Source organism: Schistocerca serialis, unplaced genomic scaffold, assembly GCF_023864345.2.
Source record: "Schistocerca serialis cubense isolate TAMUIC-IGC-003099 unplaced genomic scaffold, iqSchSeri2.2 HiC_scaffold_1362, whole genome shotgun sequence".
NCBI classification, from domain to species: Eukaryota; Metazoa; Arthropoda; class Insecta; order Orthoptera; family Acrididae; genus Schistocerca; species Schistocerca serialis.
Window position 1 is genome coordinate 43,011,070 of NW_026047583.1, and position 27,882 is coordinate 43,038,951.

A 27,882-nucleotide genomic window follows, 5' to 3' on the forward strand; every position below is an offset into this window, starting at 1 on the left:
TTATGTCGGCAATATGCCTTTTGCATTTAATTCCGATGCAATTTCTGTGTTTCATCGTCAATAAGACGGTCAGAGGGATACAGTAATCCTGAAGTGAAGCATCGGAATCTATAACTAGTGTCCCAGGACTGGTTCAAAAATAGACAGTAACATGAGTCAGTCTTTTTGTACTTTAGTCGGCATTTTGCCTTTTGTATTTAATTCCGATGCAATTTCAGTGTGTCGTCGCCAATACGAAGGTCAGAGGGATACAGTAAACCTGAAGTGGAGCATCGGAATCTATAACTAGTGTCACAGGAATGGTTCAAATCATAGACGTTAAGAAGGGTCAGCCATCTTGTACTTAAGTCGGCATAGTGGACTTTGTATTTAATTCCGATGCAATATCTGTGTTTCTTCGTCAATACGAAGGTCAGAGGGATACAGTAAACCTGAAGTGTAGCATCGGAATCAATAACTAGTGTCACAGAAATGGTTCAAAACATAGACAGTAAGAGGAGTCAGTCTACTTGTACTTGAGTCGGCATTGTGCCTTTTGTATTTAATTCCGATGCAATTTATGTGCTTCATCGTCAATAAGAAGGTCAGCTGGATACAGTGAACCTGAAGTTAAGCATCGGAATCTATAACTAGTGTAACAGGAATGGTTCAAATCATAGACAGTAAGAAGAGCCAGTCTTCTTGTACTTGAGTCGGCAATGTGCCTTTTGTATTTAATTCCGATTAATTCTCTGTGTTTGATCGTCAATAAGAAGGTCAGAGGGATACAGTAAACCTGAAGTGAAGCATCGGAATCTATAACTAGTGTCACAGGAATGGTTCAAAGCATAGACAGTAGGAAGAGCCAGTCTTCTTGCACTTGAGTCGGCATTGTGCCTTTTGTATTTAATTCCGATGAATTTTCTGTGTTTGATCGTCAATAAGAAGGTCAGAGGGATACAGTAAACCTGAAGTGAAGCATCGGAATCTATAACTAGTGTCACAGGAATCGTTCAAACCATAGACAGTAAGAAGAGTCAGGGTTCTTGTACTGAAGTCGGCATTGTGCCTTTTGTATTTAATTAAGATTCAATTTCTGTGTTTCAACGTCAATAATAAGGTCAGAGGGATATAGTAAACCTGAAGTGAAGCATCGGAATCTATAACTAGTGTCACAGGTATTATTCAAAACATAGACAGTAAGAAGAGTCAGTTTTCTTGTACTTAAGTTTGCATTGTGCCTTTTGTATTTAATTAAGATGCAATATCGGTGTTTCATCGTCATTAAGAAGGTCAGAGGGATACAGTAAACCTGAAGTGAAGCATCGGAATCTATAACTAGTGTCACACGAATGGTTCAAATCATAGACAGTAAGAAGAGTCAGTCTTCTTGTACTTATGTCGGCATTATGCCTTTTGTATTTAATTCCGATGCAATTTCTGTGTTTCATCGTCAATAAGACGGTCAGAGGGATACAGTAATCCTGAAGTGAAGCATTGGAATCTATAACTAGTGTCCCAGGACTGGTTCAAAAATAGACAGTAACATGAGTAAGTCTTTTTGTACTTTAGTCGGCATTTTGCCTTTTGTATTTAATTCCGATGCAATTTCAGTGTGTCGTCGCCAATACGAAGGTCAGAGGGATACAGTAAACCTGAAGTGGAGCATCGGAATCTATAACTAGTGTCACAGGAATGGTTCAAATCATAGACGGTAAGAAGGGTCAGCCAACTTGGATCAAATCATAGACGGTAAGAAGGGTCAGCCAACTTGTACTTAAGTCGGCGTAGTGGACTTTGTATTTAATTCCGATGCAATATCTGTGTTTCTTCGTCAATACGAAGGTCAGAGGGATACAGTAAACCTGAAGTGTAGCATCGGAATCTATTACTAGTGTCACAGAAATGGTTCAAAACACAGACAGTAAGAGGAGTCAGTCTACTTGTACTTGAGTCGGCATTGTGCCTTTTGTATTTAAATCCGATGCAATTTATAAGCTTCATCGTCAATAAGAAGGTCAGCTGGATACAGTGAACCTGAAGTTAAGCATCGGAATCTATAACTAGTGTAACAGGAATGGTTCAAATCATAGACAGTAAGAAGAGCCAGTCTTCTTGTACTTGAGTCGGCAATGTGCCTTTTGTATTTAATTCCGATTATTTTTCTGTGTTTGATCGTCAATAAGATGGTCAGAGGGATACAGTAAACCTGAAGTGAAGCATCGGAATCTATAACTAGTGTCACAGGAATGGTTCAAAGCATAGACAGTAAGAAGAGTCAGTCTTCTTGTACTTAAGTCGGCATTGTGCATTTTGTATATAATTCCGATGCAATTTCTGTGTTTCATCGTCAATAAGAAGGTCAGAGGGATACAGTAAACCTGAAGTGAATCATCGGAATCTATAACTAGTGTCACAGGAATGGATCAAAACGTAGAGAGTAAGAAGAGTCAGACTTTTTGTACTTAAGTAGGCATTGTGACTCTTATAACTAATTCCGATGCAATTTCTGTGTTTCATCGTCAATAATCAGATCAGAGGGTTACAGTAAACCTGAAGTGAAGCATCGGAATCTATAACTAGTGTCACAGGAATGGTTCAAAACATAGACAGTAAGAAGAGCCAGTCTTCTTGTACTTGAGTCGCATTGTGCCTTTTGTATTTAATTCCGATGCATTTTCCGTGTTTGATCGTCAATAAGAAGGTCAGAGAGATACAGTAAACCTGAAGTGAAGCATCGGAGTCTATAACTAGTGTCACAGGAATGGTTCAAACCATAGACAGTAAGAAGAGTCGGGGTTCGTGTACTGAAGTCGGCATTGTGCCTTTTGTATTTATTTAAGATGCAATTTCTGTGTTTCAACGTCAATAATAAGGTCAGAGGGATACAGTAAACCTGAAGTGAAGCATCGGAATCTATAACTAGTGTCACAGGAATGGTTCAAAACAAAGACAGTAAGAAGAGTCAATTTTCTTGTACGTAAGTCGGAATTGTGCCTTTTGTATTTAATTCCGATGCAATTTATGTGTTTCATCTTCAATAAGACGGTCAGAGGGACACAGTTATCCTGAAGTGAAGCATTGGAATCTATAACTAGTGTCTCAGGAATGGTTCAAAACATAGACAGTAAGAAGAGTCAGTCTTTTTGTACTTAAGTCGGCATTTTGCCTTTTGTATTTAATTCCGATGCAATTTCAGTGTTTCATCGTCAATACGAAGGTCAGATGGATACAGTAAACCTGAAGTGAAGCATCAGAATCAATAACTAGTGTCACAGGAATGGTTCAAAACATAGACAGTATGAAGAGCCAGTCTTCTTGTACTTGAGTCGGCATTGTGCCTTTTGTATTTAATTCCGATGAATTTTCTGTGTTTGATCGTCAATAAGAAGGTCAGAGGGATACAGTAAACCTGAAGTGAAGCATAGGAATCTATAACTAGTGTCACAGGAATAGTTCAAAACATAGACAGTAAGAAGAGCCAGTCTTCTTGTACATGAGTCGGCATTGTGCTTTTTGTATTTAATTCCGATGTAGTTTCTGTGTTTCATCGTCAATAAGAAGGTCTGAGGGATACAGTAAAACTGAAGTGAAGCATCGGAATCTATAACTAGTGTCACAGGACTGGTTCATAACATAGACAGTATGAAGAGCCAGTCATCTTGTACTTGGGTCGGCATTGTGCCTTTTGTATATAATTCCGATGCAATTTCTGTGCTACATCGTCAATAAGAAGCTCAGAGGATACAATAAACCTGAAGTGAAGCATCGGAATCTATAACTAGTGGCTCAGGAATGGTTCTAACCATAGACAGTAAGAAGAGTCAGTGTTCTTGTACTGAAGTCGGCATTGTACCTTTTGAATTTAATTAAGATGCAATTTCTGTGTTTCATCGTCAATAAGAAGGTCAGAGGGATACAGTAAACCTGAAGTGAAGCATCGGAATCTATAACTAGTGTCACAGGAATGGTTCAAAACATAGACAGTAAGAAGAGTCAGTCTTCTTCTACTTAAGTCGGCATTGTGCCTTTTGTATTTAATTCCGATGCAATTTCTGTGCTTCATAGTCAATAAGAAGGTCAGCTGGATACAGTAAATCTGAAGTGAAGCATCGGAAACTATAACTAGTGTCACAGGAATGGTTCAAACATAGATAGTAAGAAAAGCCGATCTTCTTGTACTTGAGTCCGCATTGTGCCTTTTGTATTTAATTCCGATGAATTTTCTGTGTTTGATCGTAAATAAGAAGGTCAGAGGGATACGGTAAACCAAGAGAGAAGCATCGGAATCTATTACTAGTGTCACAGGAATGGTTCAAAACATAGACAGTAAGAAGAGTCAGTCTTCTTGTACTTACGTCTGCATTGTGCCTTTTGTATTTCAATAAGATGCAATTTTGTGTTTCATCGTCAATAAGAAGGTCAGAGGGATACAGTAAACCTGAAGTGAAGCATCGGAATCTATAACTAGTGTCACAGGAATGGTTCAAATCATAGACATTAAGAAGGGTCAGCCATCTTGTACTTAAGTCGGCATAGTGGACTTTGTATTTAATTCCGATGCAATATCTGTGTTTCTTCGTCAATACGAAGGTCAGAGGGATACAGTAAACCTGAAGTGTAGCATCGGAATCTATAACTAGTGTCACAGAAATGGTTCAAAACACAGACAGTAAGAGGAGTCAGTCTACTTGTACTTGTGTCGGCATTGTGCCTTTTGTATTTAATTCCGATGCAATTTATGTGCTTCATCGTCAATAAGAAGGTCAGCTGGATACAGTGAACCTGAAGTTAAGCATCGGAATCTATAACTAGTGTAACAGGAATGGTTCAAATCATAGACAGTAAGAAGAGCCAGTCTTCTTGTACTTGAGTTGGCAATGTGCCTTTTGTATTTAATTCCGATTAATTTTCTGTGTTTGATCGTCAATAAGAAGGTCAGAGGGATACAGTAAACCTGAAGTGAAGCATCGGAATCTATAACTAGTGTCACAGGAATGGTTCAAAACATAGACAGTAAGAAGAGGCAGTCTTCTTGTACTTAAGTTTGCATTGTGCATTTTGTATTTAATTAAGATGAAAATTCGGTGTTTCATCGTCATTAAGAAGGTCAGAGGGATACAGTAAACCTGAAGTGAAGCATCGGAATCTATAACTAGTGTCACACGAATGGTTTAAAACATAGACAGTAAGAAGAGTCAGTCTTCTTGTACTTATGTCGGCATTATGCCTTTTGTATTTAATTCCGATGCAATTTCTGTGTTTCATCGTCAATAAGACGGTCAGAGGGATACAGTAATCCTGAAGTGAAGCATCGGAATCTATAACTAGTGTCCCAGGACTGGTTCAAAAATAGACAGTAACATGAGTCAGTCTTTTTGTACTTTAGTCGGCATTTTGCCTTTTGTATTTAATTCCGATGCAATTTCAGCGTGTCGTCGCCAATACGAAGGTCAGAGGGATACAGTAAACCTGAAGTGGAGCATCGGAATCTATAACTAGTGTCACAGGAATGGTTCAAATCATAGACGGTAAGAAGGGTCAGCCATCTTGTACTTAAGTCGGCATAGTGGACTTTGTATTTAATTCCGATGCAATATCTGTGTTTCTTCGTCAATACGAAGGTCAGAGGGATACAGTAAACCTGAAGTGTAGCATCGGAATCTATAACTAGTGTCACAGAAATGGTTCAAAACACAGACAGTAAGAGGAGTCAGTCTACTTGTACTTATGTCGGCATTGTGCCTTTTGTATTTAATTCCGATGCAATTTATGTGCTTCATCGTCAATAAGAAGGTCAGCTGGATACAGTGAACCTGAAGTTAAGCATCGGAATCTATAATTAGTGTAACAGGAATGGTTCAAATCATAGACAGCAAGAAGAGCCAGTCTTCTTGTACTTGAGTTGGCAATGTGCCTTTTGTATTTAATTCCGATTAATTTTCTGTGTTTGATCGTCAATAAGAAGGTCAGAGGGATACAGTAAACCTGAAGTGAAGCATCGGAATCTATAACTAGTGTCACAGGAATGGTTCAAAACATAGACAGTAAGAAGAGGCAGTCTTCTTGTACTTAAGTCGGCATTGTGCCTTTTGTATTTAATTAAGATGGAATTTCTGTGTTTCATCGGCAATAAGAAGGTCAGAGGGATTTAGTCAACCTGAGGTGAAGCATCGTAATCAATAACTAGTGTCACAGGAATGGTTCAAAGCATACACAGTAAGAAGAGTCAGTCTTCTTGTACTTAAGTCGGCATTGTGCATTTTGTATATAATTCCGATGCAATTTCTGTGTTTCATCGTCAATAAGAAGGTCAGAGGGATACAGTAAACCTGAAGTGAATCATCGGAATCTATAACTAGTGTCACAGGAATGGATCAAAACGTAGACAGTAAGAAGGGTCAATTTTCTCGTACTTAAGTCGGCATTGTGCCTTATGTATTCAATTCCGATGCAATTTCTGTGTTTCATCGTCAATAAGAAGGTCAGCTGGATACAGTAAACCTGAAGTGAAGCATCGGAATCTATAACTACTGTCACAGGAATGGTTCAATAAAAAAACAGTAAGTAGAGTCACTTTTCTTGTACTTTAGTCGGCATCGTGCCTTTTGTATTTATTTCCGATGCAATTTATGTGCTTCATCGTCAATAAGAAGGTCAGCTGGATTCAGTAAACCTGAAGTGAAGCATCGGAATCTATAACTAGTGTCACAGGAATGGTTCAAAACATAGACAGTAAGAAGAGCCAGTCTTCTTGTACTTGAGTCGCATTGTGCCTTTTGTATTTAATTCCGATGAATTTTCCGTGTTTGATCGTCAATAAGAAGGTCAGAGAGATACAGTAAACCTGAAGTGAAGCATCGGAGTCTATAACTAGTGTCACAGGAATGGTTCAAACCATAGACAGTAAGAAGAGTCATGGTTCTTGTACTGAAGTCGGCATTGTGCCTTTTGTATTTAATTAAGATGCAATGTCTGTGTTTCAACGTCAATAATAAGGTCAGAGGGATACAGTAAACCTGAAGTGAAGCATCGGAATCTATAACTAGTGTCACAGGAATGGTTCAAAACAAAGACAGTAAGAAGAGTCAATTTTCTTGTACGTAAGTCGGAATTGTGCCTTTTGTATTTAATTCCGATGCAATTTCTGTGTTTCATCTTCAATAAGACGGTCAGAGGGACACAGTAATCCTGAAGTGAAGCATTGGAATCTATAACTAGTGTCTCAGGAATGGTTCAAAACATAGACAGTAAGAAGAGTCAGTCTTTTTGTACTTAAGTCGGCATTTTGCCTTTTGTATTTAATTCCGATGCAATTTCAGTGTTTCATCGTCAATACGAAGGTCAGATGGATACAGTAAACCTGAAGTGAAGCATCGGAATCAATAACTAGTGTTACAGGAATGGTTCAAAACATAGACAGTATGAAGAGCCAGTCTTCTTGTACTTGAGTCGGCATTGTGCCTTTTGTATTTAATTCCGATGAATTTTCTGTGTTTGATCGTCACTAAGAGGGTCAGAGGGATACAGTAAACCTGAAGTGAAGCATAGGAATCTATAACTAGTGTCACAGGAATAGTTCAAAACATAGACAGTAAGAAGAGCCAGTCTTCTTGTACTTGAGTCGGCATTGTGCCTTTTGTATTTAATTCCGATGTAGTTTCTGTGTTTCATCGTCAATAAGAAGGTCTGAGGGATACAGTAAACCTGAAGTGAAGCATCGGAATCTATAACTAGTGTCACAGGACTGGTTCAAAACATAGACAGTATGAAGAGCCAGTCATCTTGTACTTGGGTCGGCATTGTGCCTTTTGTATATAATTCCGATGCAATTTCTGTGCTACATCGTCAATAAGAAGCTCAGAGGATACAATAAACCTGAAGTGAAGCATCGGAATCTATAACTAGTGGCTCAGGAATGGTTCTAACCATAGACAGTAAGAAGAGTCAGTGTTCTTGTACTGAAGTCGGCATTGTACTTTTTGAATTTAATTAAGATGCAATTTCTGTGTTTCATCGTCAATAAGAAGGTCAGAGGGATACAGTAAACCTGAAGTGAAGCATCGGAATCTATAACTAGTGTCTCAGGAATGGTTCAAAACATAGACAGTAAGAAGAGTCAGTCTTTTTGTACTTAAGTCGGCATTTTGCCTTTTGTATTTAATTCCGATGCAATTTCAGTGTTTCATCGTCAATACGAAGGTCAGATGGATACAGTAAACCTGAAGTGAAGCATCGGAATCAATAACTAGTGTTACAGGAATGGTTCAAAACATAGACAGTATGAAGAGCCAGTCTTCTTGTACTTGAGTCGGCATTGTGCCTTTTGTATTTAATTCCGATGAATTTTCTGTGTTTGATCGTCACTAAGAAGGTCAGAGGGATACAGTAAACCTGAAGTGAAGCATAGGAATCTATAACTAGTGTCACAGGAATAGTTCAAAACATAGACAGTAAGAAGAGCCAGTCTTCTTGTACTTGAGTCGGCATTGTGCCTTTTGTATTTAATTCCGATGTAGTTTCTGTGTTTCATCGTCAATAAGAAGGTCTGAGGGATACAGTAAACCTGAAGTGAAGCATCGGAATCTATAACTAGTGTCACAGGACTGGTTCAAAACATAGACAGTATGAAGAGCCAGTCATCTTGTACTTGGGTCGGCATTGTGCCTTTTGTATATAATTCCGATGCAATTTCTGTGCTACATCGTCAATAAGAAGCTCAGAGGATACAATAAACCTGAAGTGAAGCATCGGAATCTATAACTAGTGGCTCAGGAATGGTTCTAACCATAGACAGTAAGAAGAGTCAGTGTTCTTGTACTGAAGTCGGCATTGTACTTTTTGAATTTAATTAAGATGCAATTTCTGTGTTTCATCGTCAATAAGAAGGTCAGAGGGATACAGTAAACCTGAAGTGAAGCATCGGAATCTATAACTAGTGTCACAGGAATGGTTCAAAACATAGACAGTAAGAAGAGTCAGTCTTCTTCTACTTAAGTCGGCATTGTGCCTTTTGTATTTAATTCCGATGCAATTTCTGTGCTTCATAGTCAATAAGAAGGTCAGAGGGATACAGTAAATCTGAAGTGAAGCATCGGAAACTATAACTAGTGTCACAGGAATGGTTCAAACATAGATAGTAAGAAAAGCCGATCTTCTTGTACTTGAGTCGGCATTGTGCCTTTTGTATTTAATTCCGATGCAATTTATGTGCTTCATCGTCAATAAGAGGGTCAGCTGGATACAGTAAACCTGAAGTGAAGCATCGGAATCTATAACTAGTGTCACAGGAATGGTTCAAAACATAGATAGTAAGAAGAGCCAGTCTTCTTGCACTTGAGTCGGCATTGTGCCTTTTGTATTTAATTCCGATGAATTTTCTGTGTTTGATCGTCAATAAGAAGGTCAGAGGGATACAGTAAACCTGAAATGAAGCATTGGAATCTATAACTAGTGTCACAGGAATCGTTCAAACCATAGACAGTAAGAAGAGTCAGGGTTCTTGTACTGAAGTCGGCATTGTGCCTTTTGTATTTAATTAAGATTCAATTTCTGTGTTTCAACGTCAATAATAAGGTCAGAGGGATACAGTAAACCTGAAGTGAAGCATCGGAATCTATAACTAGTGTCACAGGTATGGTTCAAAACATAGACAGTAAGAAGAGTCAGTTTTCTTGTACTTAAGTTTGCATTGTGCCTTTTGTATTTAATTAAGATGCAATATCGGTGTTTCATCGTCATTAAGAAGGTCAGAGGGATACAGTAAACCTGAAGTGAAGCATCGGAATCAATAACTAGTGTCACACGAATGGTTCAAAACATAGACAGTAAGAAGAGTCAGTCTTCTTGTACTTATGTCGGCAATATGCCTTTTGCATTTAATTCCGATGCAATTTCTGTGTTTCATCGTCAATAAGACGGTCAGAGGGATACAGTAATCCTGAAGTGTAGCATCGGAATCTATAACTAGTGTCCCAGGACTGGTTCAAAAATAGACAGTAACATGAGTCAGTCTTTTTGTACTTTAGTCGGCATTTTGCCTTTTGTATTTAATTCCGATGCAATTTCAGTGTGTCGTCGCCAATACGAAGGTCAGAGGGATACAGTAAACCTGAAGTGGAGCATCGGAATCTATAACTAGTGTCACAGGAATGGTTCAAATCATAGACGTTAAGAAGGGTCAGCCATCTTGTACTTAAGTCGGCATAGTGGACTTTGTATTTAATTCCGATGCAATATCTGTGTTTCTTCGTCAATACGAAGGTCAGAGGGATACAGTAAACCTGAAGTGTAGCATCGGAATCAATAACTAGTGTCACAGAAATGGTTCAAAACATAGACAGTAAGAGGAGTCAGTCTACTTGTACTTGAGTCGGCATTGTGCCTTTTGTATTTAATTCCGATGCAATTTATGTGCTTCATCGTCAATAAGAAGGTCAGCTGGATACAGTGAACCTGAAGTTAAGCATCGGAATCTATAACTAGTGTAACAGGAATGGTTCAAATCATAGACAGTAAGAAGAGCCAGTCTTCTTGTACTTGAGTCGGCAATGTGCCTTTTGTATTTAATTCCGATTAATTTTCTGTGTTTGATCGTCAATAAGAAGGTCAGAGGGATACAGTAAACCTGAAGTGAAGCATCGGAATCTATAACTAGTGTCACAGGAATGGTTCAAAGCATAGACAGTAGGAAGAGCCAGTCTTCTTGCACTTGAGTCGGCATTGTGCCTTTTGTATTTAATTCCGATGAATTTTCTGTGTTTGATCGTCAATAAGAAGGTCAGAGGGATACAGTAAACCTGAAGTGAAGCATCGGAATCTATAACTAGTGTCACAGGAATCGTTCAAACCATAGACAGTAAGAAGAGTCAGGGTTCTTGTACTGAAGTCGGCATTGTGCCTTTTGTATTTAATTAAGATTCAATTTCTGTGTTTCAACGTCAATAATAAGGTCAGAGGGATATAGTAAACCTGAAGTGAAGCATCGGAATCTATAACTAGTGTCACAGGTATTATTCAAAACATAGACAGTAAGAAGAGTCAGTTTTCTTGTACTTAAGTTTGCATTGTGCCTTTTGTATTTAATTAAGATGCAATATCGGTGTTTCATCGTCATTAAGAAGGTCAGAGGGATACAGTAAACCTGAAGTGAAGCATCGGAATCTATAACTAGTGTCACACGAATGGTTCAAATCATAGACAGTAAGAAGAGTCAGTCTTCTTGTACTTATGTCGGCATTATGCCTTTTGTATTTAATTCCGATGCAATTTCTGTGTTTCATCGTCAATAAGACGGTCAGAGGGATACAGTAATCCTGAAGTGAAGCATTGGAATCTATAACTAGTGTCCCAGGACTGGTTCAAAAATAGACAGTAACATGAGTAAGTCTTTTTGTACTTTAGTCGGCATTTTGCCTTTTGTATTTAATTCCGATGCAATTTCAGTGTGTCGTCGCCAATACGAAGGTCAGAGGGATACAGTAAACCTGAAGTGGAGCATCGGAATCTATAACTAGTGTCACAGGAATGGTTCAAATCATAGACGGTAAGAAGGGATAGCCAACTTGGATCAAATCATAGACGGTAAGAAGGGTCAGCCAACTTGTACTTAAGTCGGCGTAGTGGACTTTGTATTTAATTCCGATGCAATATCTGTGTTTCTTCGTCAATACGAAGGTCAGAGGGATACAGTAAACCTGAAGTGTAGCATCGGAATCTATAACTAGTGTCACAGAAATGGTTCAAAACACAGACAGTAAGAGGAGTCAGTCTACTTGTACTTGAGTCGGCATTGTGCCTTTTGTATTTAAATCCGATGCAATTTATAAGCTTCATCGTCAATAAGAAGGTCAGCTGGATACAGTGAACCTGAAGTTAAGCATCGGAATCTATAACTAGTGTAACAGGAATGGTTCAAATCATAGACAGTAAGAAGAGCCAGTCTTCTTGTACTTGAGTCGGCAATGTGCCTTTTGTATTTAATTCCGATTATTTTTCTGTGTTTGATCGTCAATAAGATGGTCAGAGGGATACAGTAAACCTGAAGTGAAGCATCGGAATCTATAACTAGTGTCACAGGAATGGTTCAAAGCATAGACAGTAAGAAGAGTCAGTCTTCTTGTACTTAAGTCGGCATTGTGCATTTTGTATATAATTCCGATGCAATTTCTGTGTTTCATCGTCAATAAGAAGGTCAGAGGGATACAGTAAACCTGAAGTGAATCATCGGAATCTATAACTAGTGTCACAGGAATGGATCAAAACGTAGAGAGTAAGAAGAGTCAGACTTTTTGTACTTAAGTAGGCATTGTGCCTCTTATAACTAATTCCGATGCAATTTCTGTGTTTCATCGTCAATAATCAGATCAGAGGGTTACAGTAAACCTGAAGTGAAGCATCGGAATCTATAACTAGTGTCACAGGAATGGTTCAAAACATAGACAGTAAGAAGAGCCAGTCTTCTTGTACTTGAGTCGCATTGTGCCTTTTGTATTTAATTCCGATGCATTTTCCGTGTTTGATCGTCAATAAGAAGGTCAGAGAGATACAGTAAACCTGAAGTGAAGCATCGGAGTCTATAACTAGTGTCACAGGAATGGTTCAAACCATAGACAGTAAGAAGAGTCAGGGTTCGTGTACTGAAGTCGGCATTGTGCCTTTTGTATTTATTTAAGATGCAATTTCTGTGTTTCAACGTCAATAATAAGGTCAGAGGGATACAGTAAACCTGAAGTGAAGCATCGGAATCTATAACTAGTGTCACAGGAATGGTTCAAAACAAAGACAGTAAGAAGAGTCAATTTTCTTGTACGTAAGTCGGAATTGTGCCTTTTGTATTTAATTCCGATGCAATTTCTGTGTTTCATCTTCAATAAGACGGTCAGAGGGACACAGTAATCCTGAAGTGAAGCATTGGAATCTATAACTAGTGTCTCAGGAATGGTTCAAAACATAGACAGTAAGAAGAGTCAGTCTTTTTGTACTTAAGTCGGCATTTTGCCTTTTGTATTTAATTCCGATGCAATTTCAGTGTTTCATCGTCAATACGAAGGTCAGATGGATACAGTAAACCTGAAGTGAAGCATCAGAATCAATAACTAGTGTCACAGGAATGGTTCAAAACATAGACAGTATGAAGAGCCAGTCTTCTTGTACTTGAGTCGGCATTGTGCCTTTTGTATTTAATTCCGATGAATTTTCTGTGTTTGATCGTCAATAAGAAGGTCAGAGGGATACAGTAAACCTGAAGTGAAGCATAGGAATCTATAACTAGTGTCACAGGAATAGTTCAAAACATAGACAGTAAGAAGAGCCAGTCTTCTTGTACTTGAGTCGGCATTGTGCTTTTTGTATTTAATTCCGATGTAGTTTCTGTGTTTCATCGTCAATAAGAAGGTCTGAGGGATACAGTAAAACTGAAGTGAAGCATCGGAATCTATAACTAGTGTCACAGGACTGGTTCAAAACATAGACAGTATGAAGAGCCAGTCATCTTGTACTTGGGTCGGCATTGTGCCTTTTGTATATAATTCCGATGCAATTTCTGTGCTACATCGTCAATAAGAAGCTCAGAGGATACAATAAAAATGAAGTGAAGCATCGGAATCTATAACTAGTGGCTCAGGAATGGTTCTAACCATAGACAGTAAGAAGAGTCAGTGTTCTTGTACTGAAGTCGGCATTGTACCTTTTGAATTTAATTAAGATGCAATTTCTGTGTTTCATCGTCAATAAGAAGGTCAGAGGGATACAGTAAACCTGAAGTGAAGCATCGGAATCTATAACTAGTGTCACAGGAATGGTTCAAAACATAGACAGTAAGAAGAGTCAGTCTTCTTCTACTTAAGTCGGCATTGTGCCTTTTGTATTTAATTCCGATGCAATTTCTGTGCTTCATAGTCAATAAGAAGGTCAGCTGGATACAGTAAATCTGAAGTGAAGCATCGGAAACTATAACTAGTGTCACAGGAATGGTTCAAACATAGATAGTAAGAAAAGCCGATCTTCTTGTACTTGAGTCGGCATTGTGCCTTTTGTATTTAATTCCGATGAATTTTCTGTGTTTGATCGTAAATAAGAAGGTCAGAGGGATACAGTAAACCAAGAGAGAAGCATCGGAATCTATTACTAGTGTCACAGGAATGGTTCAAAACATAGACAGTAAGAAGAGTCAGTCTTCTTGTACTTACGTCTGCATTGTGCCTTTTGTATTTCAATAAGATGCAATTTTGTGTTTCATCGTCAATAAGAAGGTCAGAGGGATACAGTAAACCTGAAGTGAAGCATCGGAATCTATAACTAGTGTCACAGGAATGGTTCAAATCATAGACATTAAGAAGGGTCAGCCATCTTGTACTTAAGTCGGCATAGTGGACTTTGTATTTAATTCCGATGCAATATCTGTGTTTCTTCGTCAATACGAAGGTCAGAGGGATACAGTAAACCTGAAGTGTAGCATCGGAATCTATAACTAGTGTCACAGAAATGGTTCAAAACACAGACAGTAAGAGGAGTCAGTCTACTTGTACTTGTGTCGGCATTGTGCCTTTTGTATTTAATTCCGATGCAATTTATGTGCTTCATCGTCAATAAGAAGGTCAGCTGGATACAGTGAACCTGAAGTTAAGCATCGGAATCTATAACTAGTGTAACAGGAATGGTTCAAATCATAGACAGTAAGAAGAGCCAGTCTTCTTGTACTTGAGTTGGCAATGTGCCTTTTGTATTTAATTCCGATTAATTTTCTGTGTTTGGTCGTCAATAAGAAGGTCAGAGGGATACAGTAAACCTGAAGTGAAGCATCGGAATCTATAACTAGTGTCACAGGAATGGTTCAAAACATAGACAGTAAGAAGAGGCAGTCTTCTTGTACTTAAGTTTGCATTGTGCATTTTGTATTTAATTAAGATGCAATATCGGTGTTTCATCGTCATTAAGAAGGTCAGAGGGATACAGTAAACCTGAAGTGAAGCATCGGAATCTATAACTAGTGTCACACGAATGGTTTAAAACATAGACAGTAAGAAGAGTCAGTCTTCTTGTACTTATGTCGGCATTATGCCTTTTGTATTTAATTCCGATGCAATTTCTGTGTTTCATCGTCAATAAGACGGTCAGAGGGATACAGTAATCCTGAAGTGAAGCATCGGAATCTATAACTAGTGTCCCAGGACTGGTTCAAAAATAGACAGTAACATGAGTCAGTCTTTTTGTACTTTAGTCGGCATTTTGCCTTTTGTATTTAATTCCGATGCAATTTCAGCGTGTCGTCGCCAATACGAAGGTCAGAGGGATACAGTAAACCTGAAGTGGAGCATCGGAATCTATAACTAGTGTCACAGGAATGGTTCAAATCATAGACGGTAAGAAGGGTCAGCCATCTTGTACTTAAGTCGGCATAGTGGACTTTGTATTTAATTCCGATGCAATATCTGTGTTTCTTCGTCAATACGAAGGTCAGAGGGATACAGTAAACCTGAAGTGTAGCATCGGAATCTATAACTAGTGTCACAGAAATGGTTCAAAACACAGACAGTAAGAGGAGTCAGTCTACTTGTACTTATGTCGGCATTGTGCCTTTTGTATTTAATTCCGATGCAATTTATGTGCTTCATCGTCAATAAGAAGGTCAGCTGGATACAGTGAGCCTGAAGTTAAGCATCGGAATCTATAACTAGTGTAACAGGAATGGTTCAAATCATAGACAGCAAGAAGAGCCAGTCTTCTTGTACTTGAGTTGGCAATGTGCCTTTTGTATTTAATTCCGATTAATTTTCTGTGTTTGATCGTCAATAAGAAGGTCAGAGGGATACAGTAAACCTGAAGTGAAGCATCGGAATCTATAACTAGTGTCACAGGAATGGTTCAAAACATAGACAGTAAGAAGAGGCAGTCTTCTTGTACTTAAGTCGGCATTGTGCCTTTTGTATTTAATTAAGATGGAATTTCTGTGTTTCATCGGCAATAAGAAGGTCAGAGGGATTTAGTCAACCTGAGGTGAAGCATCGTAATCAATAACTAGTGTCACAGGAATGGTTCAAAGCATACACAGTAAGAAGAGTCAGTCTTCTTGTACTTAAGTCGGCATTGTGCATTTTGTATATAATTCCGATGCAATTTCTGTGTTTCATCGTCAATAAGAAGGTCAGAGGGATACAGTAAACCTGAAGTGAATCATCGGAATCTATAACTAGTGTCACAGGAATGGATCAAAACGTAGAGAGGAAGAAGAGTCAGACTTTTTGTACTTAAGTAGGCATTGTGCCTCTTATAATTAATTCCGATGCAATTTTTGTGTTTCATCGTCAATAATCAGATCAGAGGGATACAGTAAACCTGAAGTGAAGCATCGGAATCTATAACTAGTGTCACAGAAATGGTTCAAAACATAGACAGTAAGAAGAGCCAGTCTTCTTGTACTTGAGTCGGCATTGTGCCTTTTGTATATCATTCCGCTGCAATTTCTGTGCTTCATCGTCAATAAAAAGGTCAGAGGGATACAGTAAACCTGAAGTGAAGCATCGGAATCTATAACTAGTGTCACAGGAATGGTTCAAAACATAGACAGTAAGAAGGGTCAATTTTCTCGTACTTAAGTCGGCATTGTGCCTTATGTATTCAATTCCGATGCAATTTCTGTGTTTCATCGTCAATAAGAAGGTCAGCTGGATACAGTAAACCTGAAGTGAAGCATCGGAATCTATAACTAGTGTCACAGGAATGGTTCAAAACATAGACAGTAAGAAGAGCCAGTCTTCTTGTACTTGAGTCGCATTGTGCCTTTTGTATTTAATTCCGATGAATTTTCCGTGTTTGATCGTCAATAAGAAGGTCAGAGAGATACAGTAAACCTGAAGTGAAGCATCGGAGTCTATAACTAGTGTCACAGGAATGGTTCAAACCATAGACAGTAAGAAGAGTCAGGGTTCTTGTACTGAAGTCGGCATTGTGCCTTTTGTATTTAATTAAGATGCAATGTCTGTGTTTCAACGTCAATAATAAGGTCAGAGGGATACAGTAAACCTGAAGTGAAGCATCGGAATCTATAACTAGTGTCACAGGAATGGTTCAAAACAAAGACAGTAAGAAGAGTCAATTTTCTTGTACGTAAGTCGGAATTGTGCCTTTTGTATTTAATTCCGATGCAATTTCTGTGTTTCATCTTCAATAAGACGGTCAGAGGGACACAGTAATCCTGAAGTGAAGCATTGGAATCTATAACTAGTGTCTCAGGAATGGTTCAAAACATAGACAGTAAGAAGAGTCAGTCTTTTTGTACTTAAGTCGGCATTTTGCCTTTTGTATTTAATTCTGATGCAATTTCAGTGTTTCATCGTCAATACGAAGGTCAGACGGATACAGTAAACCTGAAGTGAAGCATCGGAATCAATAACTAGTGTCACAGGAATGGTTCAAAACATAGACAGTATGAAGAGCCAGTCTTCTTGTACTTGAGTCGGCATTGTGCCTTTTGTATTTAATTCCGATGAATTTTCTGTGTTTGATCGTCAATAAGAAGGTCAGAGGGATACAGTAAACCTGAAGTGAAGCATAGGAATCTATAACTAGTGTCACAGGAATAGTTCAAAACATAGACAGTAAGAAGAGCCAGTCTTCTTGTACTTGAGTCGGCATTGTGCCTTTTGTATTTAATTCCGATGTAGTTTCTGTGTTTCATCGTCAATAAGAAGGTCTGAGGGATACAGTAAACCTGAAGTGAAGCATCGGAATCTATAACTAGTGTCACAGGACTGGTTCAAAACATAGACAGTATGAAGAGCCAGTCATCTTGTACTTGGGTCGGCATTGTGCCTTTTGTATATAATTCCGATGCAATTTCTGTGCTACATCGTCAATAAGAAGCTCAGAGGATACAATAAACCTGAAGTGAAGCATCGGAATCTATAACTAGTGGCTCAGGAATGGTTCTAACCATAGACAGTAAGAAGAGTCAGTGTTCTTGTACTGAAGTCGGCATTGTACTTTTTGAATTTAATTAAAATGCAATTTCTGTGTTTCATCGTCAATAAGAAGGTCAGAGGGATACAGTAAACCTGAAGTGAAGCATCGGAATCTATAACTAGTGTCACAGGAATGGTTCAAAACATAGACAGTAAGAAGAGTCAGTCTTCGTCTACTTAAGTCGGCATTGTGCCTTTTGTATTTAATTCCGATGCAATTTCTGTGCTTCATAGTCAATAAGAAGGTCAGCTGGATACAGTAAATCTGAAGTGAAGCATCGGAAACTATAACTAGTGTCACAGGAATGGTTCAAACATAGATAGTAAGAATAGCCGATCTTCTTGTACTTGAGTCGGCATTGTGCCTTTTGTATTTAATTCCGATGCAATTTATGTGCTTCATCGTCAATAAGAGGGTCAGCTGGATACAGTAAACCTGAAGTGAAGCATCGGAATCTATAACTAGTGTCACAGGAATGGTTCAAAACATAGATAGTAAGAAGAGCCAGTCTTCTTGCACTTGAGTCGGCATTGTGCCATTTGTATTTAATTCCGATGAATTTTCTGTGTTTGATCGTCAATAAGAAGGTCAGAGGGATACAGTAAACCTGAAATGAAGCATCGGAATCTATAACTAGTGTCACAGGAATCGTTCAAACCATAGACAGTAAGAAGAGTCAGGGTTCTTGTACTGAAGTCGGCATTGTGCCTTTTGTATTTAATTAAGATTCAATTTCTGTGTTTCAACGTCAATAATAAGGTCAGAGGGATACAGTAAACCTGAAGTGAAGCATCGGAATCTATAACTAGTGTCACAGGTATGGTTCAAAACATAGACAGTAAGAAGAGTCAGTTTTCTTGTACTTAAGTTTGCATTGTGCCTTTTGTATTTAATTAAGATGCAATATCGGTGTTTCATCGTCATTAAGAAGGTCAGAGGGATACAGTAAACCTGAAGTGAAGCATCGGAATCTATAACTAGTGTCACACGAATGGTTCAAAACATAGACAGTAAGAAGAGTCAGTCTTCTTGTACTTATGTCGGCATTATGCCTTTTGCATTTAATTCCGATGCAATTTCTGTGTTTCATCGTCAATAAGACGGTCAGAGGGATACAGTAATCCTGAAGTGAAGCATCGGAATCTATAACTAGTGTCCCAGGACTGGTTGAAAAATAGACAGTAACATGAGTCAGTCTTTTTGTACTTTAGTCGGCATTTTGCCTTTTGTATTTAATTCCGATGCAATTTCAGTGTGTCGTCGCCAATACGAAGGTCAGAGGGATACAGTAAACCTGAAGTGGAGCATCGGAATCTATAACTAGTGTCACAGGAATGGTTCAAATCATAGACGTTAAGAAGGGTCAGCCATCTTGTACTTAAGTCGGCATAGTGGACTTTGTATTTAATTCCGATACAACATCTGTGTTTCTTCGTCAATACGAAGGTCAGAGGGATACAGTAAACCTGAAGTGTAGCATCGGAATCAATAACTAGTGTCACAGAAATGGTTCAAATCATAGACAGTAAGAAGAGCCAGTCTTCTTGTACTTGAGTCGGCATTGTGCATTTTGTATTTAATTCCGATTAATTTTCTGTGTTTGATCGTCAATAAGAAGGTCAGAGGGATACAGTAAACCTGAAGTGAAGCATCGGAATCTATAACTAGTGTCACAGGAATGGTTCAAAACATAGACAGTAAGAAGAGGCAGTCTTCTTGTACTTAAGTCGGCATTGTGCCTTTTGTATTTAATTAAGATGGAATTTCTGTGTTTCATCGGCAATAAGAAGGTCAGAGGGATTTAGTCAACCTGAGGTGAAGCATCGTAATCAATAACTAGTGTCACAGGAATGGTTCAAAGCATAGACAGTAAGAAGAGTCAGTCTTCTTGTACTTAAGTCGGCATTGTGCATTTTGTATATAATTCCGATGCAATTTCTGTGTTTCATCGTCAATAAGAAGGTCAGAGGGATACAGTAAACCTGAAGTGAATCATCGGAATCTATAACTAGTGTCACAGGAATGGATCAAAACGTAGAGAGTAAGAAGAGTCAGACTTTTTGTACTTAAGTAGGCATTGTGCCTCTTATAATTAATTCCGATGCAATTTCTGTGTTTCATCGTCAATAATCAGATCAGAGGGTTACAGTAAACCTGAAGTGAAGCATCGGAATCTATAACTAGTGTCACAGGAATGGTTCAAAACATAGACAGTAAGAAGAGCCAGTCTTCTTGTACTTGAGTCGCATTGTGCCTTTTGTATTTAATTCCGATGCATTTTCCGTGTTTGATCGTCAATAAGAAGGTCAGAGAGATACAGTAAACCTGAAGTGAAGCATCGGAGTCTATAACTAGTGTCACAGGAATGGTTCAAACCATAGACAGTAAGAAGAGTCAGGGTTCGTGTACTGAAGTCGGCATTGTGCTTTTTGTATTTAATTCCGATGCAATTTATGTGCTTCATCGTCAATAAGAAGGTCAGCTGGATACAGTGAACCCGAAGTTAAGCATCGGAATCTATAACTAGTGTAACAGGAATGGTTCAAATCATAGACAGTAAGAAGAGCCAGTCTTCTTGTACTTGAGTCGGCATTGTGCATTTTGTATTTAATTCCGATTAATTTTCTGTGTTTGATCGTCAATAAGAAGGTCAGAGGGATACAGTAAACCTGAAGTGAAGCATCGGAATCTATAACTAGTGTCACAGGAATGGTTCAAAACATAGACAGTAAGAAGAGGCAGTCTTCTTGTACTTAAGTCGGCATTGTGGCTTTTGTATTTAATTAAGATGGAATTTCTGTGTTTCATCGGCAATAAGAAGGTCAGAGGGATTTAGTCAACCTGAGGTGAAGCATCGTAATCAATAACTAGTGTCACAGGAATGGTTCAAAGCATAGACAGTAAGAAGAGTCAGTCTTCTTGTACTTAAGTCGGCATTGTGCATTTTGTATATAATTCCGATGCAATTTCTGTGTTTCATCGTCAATAAGAAGGTCAGAGGGATACAGTAAACCTGAAGTGAATCATCGGAATCTATAACTAGTGTCACAGGAATGGATCAAAACGTAGAGAGTAAGAAGAGTCAGACTTTTTGTACTTAAGTAGGCATTGTGCCTCTTATAATTATTTCCGATGCAATTTCTGTGTTTCATCGTCAATAATCAGATCAGAGGGTTACAGTAAACCTGAAGTGAAGCATCGGAATCTATAACTAGTGTCACAGGAATGGTTCAAAACATAGACAGTAAGAAGAGCCAGTCTTCTTGTACTTGAGTCGCATTGTGCCTTTTGTATTTAATTCCGATGCATTTTCCGTGTTTGATCGTCAATAAGAAGGTCAGAGAGATACAGTAAACCTGAAGTGAAGCATCGGAGTCTATAACTAGTGTCACAGGAATGGTTCAAACCATAGACAGTAAGAAGAGTCAGGGTTCGTGTACTGAAGTCGGCATTGTGCTTTTTGTATTTATTTAAGATGCAATTTCTGTGTTTCAACGTCAATAATAAGGTCAGAGGGATACAGTAAACCTGAAGTGAAGCATCGGAATCTATAACTAGTGTCACAGGAATGGTTCAAAACAAAGACAGTAAGAAGAGTCAATTTTCTTGTACGTAAGTCGGAATTGTGCCTTTTGTATTTAATTCCGATGCAATTTCTGTGTTTCATCTTCAATAAGACGGTCAGAGGGACACAGTAATCCTGAAGTGAAGCATTGGAATCTATAACTAGTGTCTCAGGAATGGTTCAAAACATAGACAGTAAGAAGAGTCAGTCTTTTTGTACTTAAGTCGGCATTTTGCCTTTTGTATTTAATTCCGATGCAATTTCAGTGTTTCATCGTCAATACGAAGGTCAGATGGATACAGTAAACCTGAAGTGAAGCATCGGAATCAATAACTAGTGTCACAGGAATGGTTCAAAACATAGACAGTATGAAGAGCCAGTCTTCTTGTACTTGAGTCGGCATTGTGCCTTTTGTATTTAATTCCGATGAATTTTCTGTGTTTGATCGTCAATAAGAAGGTCAGAGGGATACAGTAAACCTGAAGTGAAGCATAGGAATCTATAACTAGTGTCACAGGAATAGTTCAAAACATAGACAGTAAGAAGAGCCAGTCTTCTTATACTTGAGTCGGCATTGTACTTTTTGTATTTAATTCCGATGTAGTTTCTGTGTTTCATCGTCAATAAGAAGGTCTGAGGGATACAGTAAAACTGAAGTGAAGCATCGGAATCTATAACTAGTGTCACAGGACTGGTTCAAAACATAGACAGTATGAAGAGCCAGTCATCTTGTACTTGGGTCGGCATTGCGCCTTTTGTATATAATTCCGATGCAATTTCTGTGCTACATCGTCAATAAGAAGCTCAGAGGATACAATAAACCTGAAGTGAAGCATCGGAATCTATAACTAGTGGCTCAGGAATGGTTCTAACCATAGACAGTAAGAAGAGTCAGTGTTATTGTACTGAAGTCGGCATTGTACCTTTTGAATTTAATTAAGATGCAATTTCTGTGTTTCATCGCCAATAAGAAGGTCAGAGGGATACAGTAAACCTGAAGTGAAGCATCGGAATCTATAACTAGTGTCACAGGAATGGTTCAAAACATAGACAGTAAGAAGAGTCAGTCTTCTTCTACTTAAGTCGGCATTGTGCCTTTTGTATTTAATTCCGATGCAATTTCTGTGCTTCATAGTCAATAAGAAGGTCAGCTGGATACAGTAAATCTGAAGTGAAGCATCGGAAACTATAACTAGTGTCACAGGAATGGTTCAAACATAGATAGTAAGAAAAGCCGATCTTCTTGTACTTGAGTCGGCATTGTGCCTTTTGTATTTAATTCCGATGAATTTTCTGTGTTTGATCGTAAATAAGAAGGTCAGAGGGATACAGTAAACCAAGAGTGAAGCATCGGAATCTATTACTAGCGTCACAGGAATGGTTCAAAACATAGACAGTAAGAAGAGTCAGTCTTCTTGTACTTACGTCTGCATTGTGCCTTTTGTATTTCAATAAGATGCAATTTTGTGTTTCATCGTCAATAAGAAGGTCAGAGGGATACAGTAAACCTGAAGTGATGCATCGGAATCTATAACTAGTGTCACAGGAATGGTTCAAAACGTAGACAGTAAGAAGGGTCAGTCTTCTTGTACTTATGTCGGCATTGTGCCTTTTGTATTTAATTCCAATGCAATTTCTGTGTTTCATCGTCAATAAGAAGGTCACAGGGTTTTCAGTAAACCCGAAGTGAAGCATCGGAATCTATAACTAGTGTCACAGGAATGGTTCAAGACATAGATTAAGAAGAGTCTCCTTTCTTGTACTTAAGTCGGCATTGTGCCTTTTGTATTTAATTATGATGCAATTTCTGTGTTTCAACGTCAATTACAAGGTCAGAGGGATACAGTAAACCTGAAGTGAAGCATCGGAATCTATAACTAGTGTCACAGGTATTGTACAAAACATAGACAGTAAGAAGAGTCAGTCTTTTTGTACTTAAGTCGGCATTTTGCCTTTTGTATTTAATTCCGATGCAATTTCAGTGTTTCATCGTCAATACGAAGGTCAGATGGATACAGTAAACCTGAAGTGAAGCATCGGAATCAATAACTAGTGTCACAGGAATGGTTCAAAACATAGACAGTATGAAGAGCCAGTCTTCTTGTACTTGAGTCGGCATTGTGCCTTTTGTATTTAATTCCGATGAATTTTCTGTGTTTGATCGTCAATAAGAAGGTCAGAGGGATACAGTAAACCTGAAGTGAAGCATAGGAATCTATAACTAGTGTCACAGGAATAGTTCAAAACATAGACAGTAAGAAGAGCCAGTCTTCTTATACTTGAGTCGGCATTGTACTTTTTGTATTTAATTCCGATGTAGTTTCTGTGTTTCATCGTCAATAAGAAGGTCTGAGGGATACAGTAAAACTGAAGTGAAGCATCGGAATCTATAACTAGTGTCACAGGACTGGTTCAAAACATAGACAGTATGAAGAGCCAGTCATCTTGTACTTGGGTCGGCATTGTGCCTTTTGTATATAATTCCGATGCAATTTCTGTGCTACATCGTCAATAAGAAGCTCAGAGGATACAATAAACCTGAAGTGAAGCATCGGAATCTATAACTAGTGGCTCAGGAATGGTTCTAACCATAGACAGTAAGAAGAGTCAGTGTTATTGTACTGAAGTCGGCATTGTACCTTTTGAATTTAATTAAGATGCAATTTCTGTGTTTCATCGCCAATAAGAAGGTCAGAGGGATACAGTAAACCTGAAGTGAAGCATCGGAATCTATAACTAGTGTCACAGGAATGGTTCAAAACATAGACAGTAAGAAGAGTCAGTCTTCTTCTACTTAAGTCGGCATTGTGCCTTTTGTATTTAATTCCGATGCAATTTCTGTGCTTCATAGTCAATAAGAAGGTCAGCTGGATACAGTAAATCTGAAGTGAAGCATCGGAAACTATAACTAGTGTCACAGGAATGGTTCAAACATAGATAGTAAGAAAAGCCGATCTTCTTGTACTTGAGTCGGCATTGTGCCTTTTGTATTTAATTCCGATGAATTTTCTGTGTTTGATCGTAAATAAGAAGGTCAGAGGGATACAGTAAACCAAGAGTGAAGCATCGGAATCTATTACTAGCGTCACAGGAATGGTTCAAAACATAGACAGTAAGAAGAGTCAGTCTTCTTGTACTTACGTCTGCATTGTGCCTTTTGTATTTCAATAAGATGCAATTTTGTGTTTCATCGTCAATAAGAAGGTCAGAGGGATACAGTAAACCTGAAGTGAAGCATCGGAATCTATAACTAGTGTCACAGGAATGGTTCAAAACGTAGACAGTAAGAAGGGTCAGTCTTCTTGTACTTATGTCGGCATTGTGCCTTTTGTATTTAATTCCAATGCAATTTCTGTGTTTCATCGTCAATAAGAAGGTCACAGGGTTTTCAGTAAACCCGAAGTGAAGCATCGGAATCTATAACTAGTGTCACAGGAATGGTTCAAGACATAGATTAAGAAGAGTCTCCTTTCTTGTACTTAAGTCGGCATTGTGCCTTTTGTATTTAATTATGATGCAATTTCTGTGTTTCAACGTCAATTACAAGGTCAGAGGGATACAGTAAACCTGAAGTGAAGCATCGGAATCTATAACTAGTGTCACAGGTATTGTACAAAACATAGACAGTAAAAAGAGTCAGTCTTCTTGTACTTAAGTCGGCATTGTGTCATTTGTATTTAATTAAGATGCAATTTCTGTGTTTCATTGTCAATAAGAAGGTGAAAGGGATACAGTAAACCTGAAGTGAAGCATCGGAATCTATAACTAGTGTCACAGGAATGGTTCAAAACGTAGACAGTAAGAAGGGTCAGTCTTCTTGTACTTAAGTAGGCATTGTGCCTTTTGTATTTAATTCCGATGCAATTTACGTGTTTCATCGTTAATAAGGAGGTCAGAGGGATACAGAAAACATGAAGTGAAGCATCGGAATCTAAAACTAGTTTCACGGGAATGGTTCAAAACATAGACAGTAGGAAGAGTCAGGCTTTTTTTACTTAAGTCGGCATTGTGCCTTTTGTATTTAATTCCGATTCAATTTCGGTGTTTCGTCGTTAATAAGAAGGTCAGAGGGATACAGTAAAACTGAAGTGAAGCATCGGAATCTATAACTAGTGTCACAGGACTGGTTCAAAACATAGACAGTATGAAGAGCCAGTCATCTTGTACTTGGGTCGGCATTGTGCCTTTTGTATATAATTCCGATGCAATTTCTGTGCTACATCGTCAATAAAAAGCTCAGAGGATACAATAAACCTGAAGTGAAGCATCGGAATCTATAACTAGTGGCTCAGGAATGGTTCTAACCATAGACAGTAAGAAGAGTCAGTGTTATTGTACTGAAGTCGGCATTGTACCTTTTGAATTTAATTAAGATGCAATTTCTGTGTTTCATCGCCAATAAGAAGGTCAGAGGGATACAGTAAACCTGAAGTGAAGCATCGGAATCTATAACTAGTGTCACAGGAATGGTTCAAAACATAGACAGTAAGAAGAGTCAGTCTTCTTCTACTTAAGTCGGCATTGTGCCTTTTGTATTTAATTCCGATGCAATTTCTGTGCTTCATAGTCAATAAGAAGGTCAGCTGGATACAGTAAATCTGAAGTGAAGCATCGGAAACTATAACTAGTGTCACAGGAATGGTTCAAACATAGATAGTAAGAAAAGCCGATCTTCTTGTACTTGAGTCGGCATTGTGCCTTTTGTATTTAATTCCGATGAATTTTCTGTGTTTGATCGTAAATAAGAAGGTCAGAGGGATACAGTAAACCAAGAGTGAAGCATCGGAATCTATTACTAGTGTCACAGGAATGGTTCAAAACATAGACAGTAAGAAGAGTCAGTCTTCTTGTACTTACGTCTGCATTGTGCCTTTTGTATTTCAATAAGATGCAATTTTGTGTTTCATCGTCAATAAGAAGGTCAGAGGGATACAGTAAACCTGAAGTGAAGCATCGGAATCTATAACTAGTGTCACAGGAATGGTTCAAAACGTAGACAGTAAGAAGGGTCAGTCTTCTTGTACTTATGTCGGCATTGTGCCTTTTGTATTTAATTCCAATGCAATTTCTGTGTTTCATCGTCAATAAGAAGGTCACAGGGTTTTCAGTAAACCCGAAGTGAAGCATCGGAATCTATAACTAGTGTCACAGGAATGGTTCAAGACATAGATTAAGAAGAGTCTCCTTTCTTGTACTTAAGTCGGCATTGTGCCTTTTGTATTTAATTATGATGCAATTTCTGTGTTTCAACGTCAATTACAAGGTCAGAGGGATACAGTAAACCTGAAGTGAAGCATCGGAATCTATAACTAGTGTCACAGGTATTGTACAAAACATAGACAGTAAAAAGAGTCAGTCTTCTTGTACTTAAGTCGGCATTGTGTCATTTGTATTTAATTAAGATGCAATTTCTGTGTTTCATTGTCAATAAGAAGGTGAAAGGGATACAGTAAACCTGAAGTGAAGCATCGGAATCTATAACTAGTGTCACAGGAATGGTTCAAAACGTAGACAGTAAGAAGGGTCAGTCTTCTTGTACTTAAGTAGGCATTGTGCCTTTTGTATTTAATTCCGATGCAATTTACGTGTTTCATCGTTAATAAGGAGGTCAGAGGGATACAGAAAACATGAAGTGAAGCATCGGAATCTAAAACTAGTTTCACGGGAATGGTTCAAAACATAGACAGTAGGAAGAGTCAGGCTTTTTTTACTTAAGTCGGCATTGTGCCTTTTGTATTTAATTCCGATTCAATTTCGGTGTTTCGTCGTTAATAAGAAGGTCAGAGGGATACAGTCAAACTGAAGTGAAGCATCGGAATCTATAACTAGTGTCACAGGAATGGTTCAAAACATAGACAGTAAGAAGAGTCAGTCTTCTTGTACTTAAGTCGGCATTGTGCCTTTTGTATTTAATTCCGATGCAGTTTCTGTGCTTCATCGTCAATAAGAAGGTCAGCTGGATACAGTAAACATGAAGTGAAGCATCGGAATCTATAACTAGTCACAGGAATGGTTCAAAACATAGACAATAAGAAGAGCCAGCCTTCTTGTACTTGAATCGGCATTGTGCCTTTTGTATATAATTCCGATGCAATTTCTGTGTTTCATCGTCAATAAGAAGCTCAGAGGAGTACGGTAAACCTGAAGTAAAGCATCGGAATCTATGACTAGTGTCACAGGAATGGTTCAAAGCGTAGTAAGAAGAGTCAGTTTTCTTGTACTTAAGTCGGCATTGTGCCTTTTGTATTTAATTATGATGCAATTTCTGTGTTTCAACGTCAATTACAAGGTCAGAGGGATACAGTAAACCTGAAGTGAAGCATCGGAATCTATAACTAGTGTCACAGGTATTGTTCAAAACATAGACAGTAAAAAGA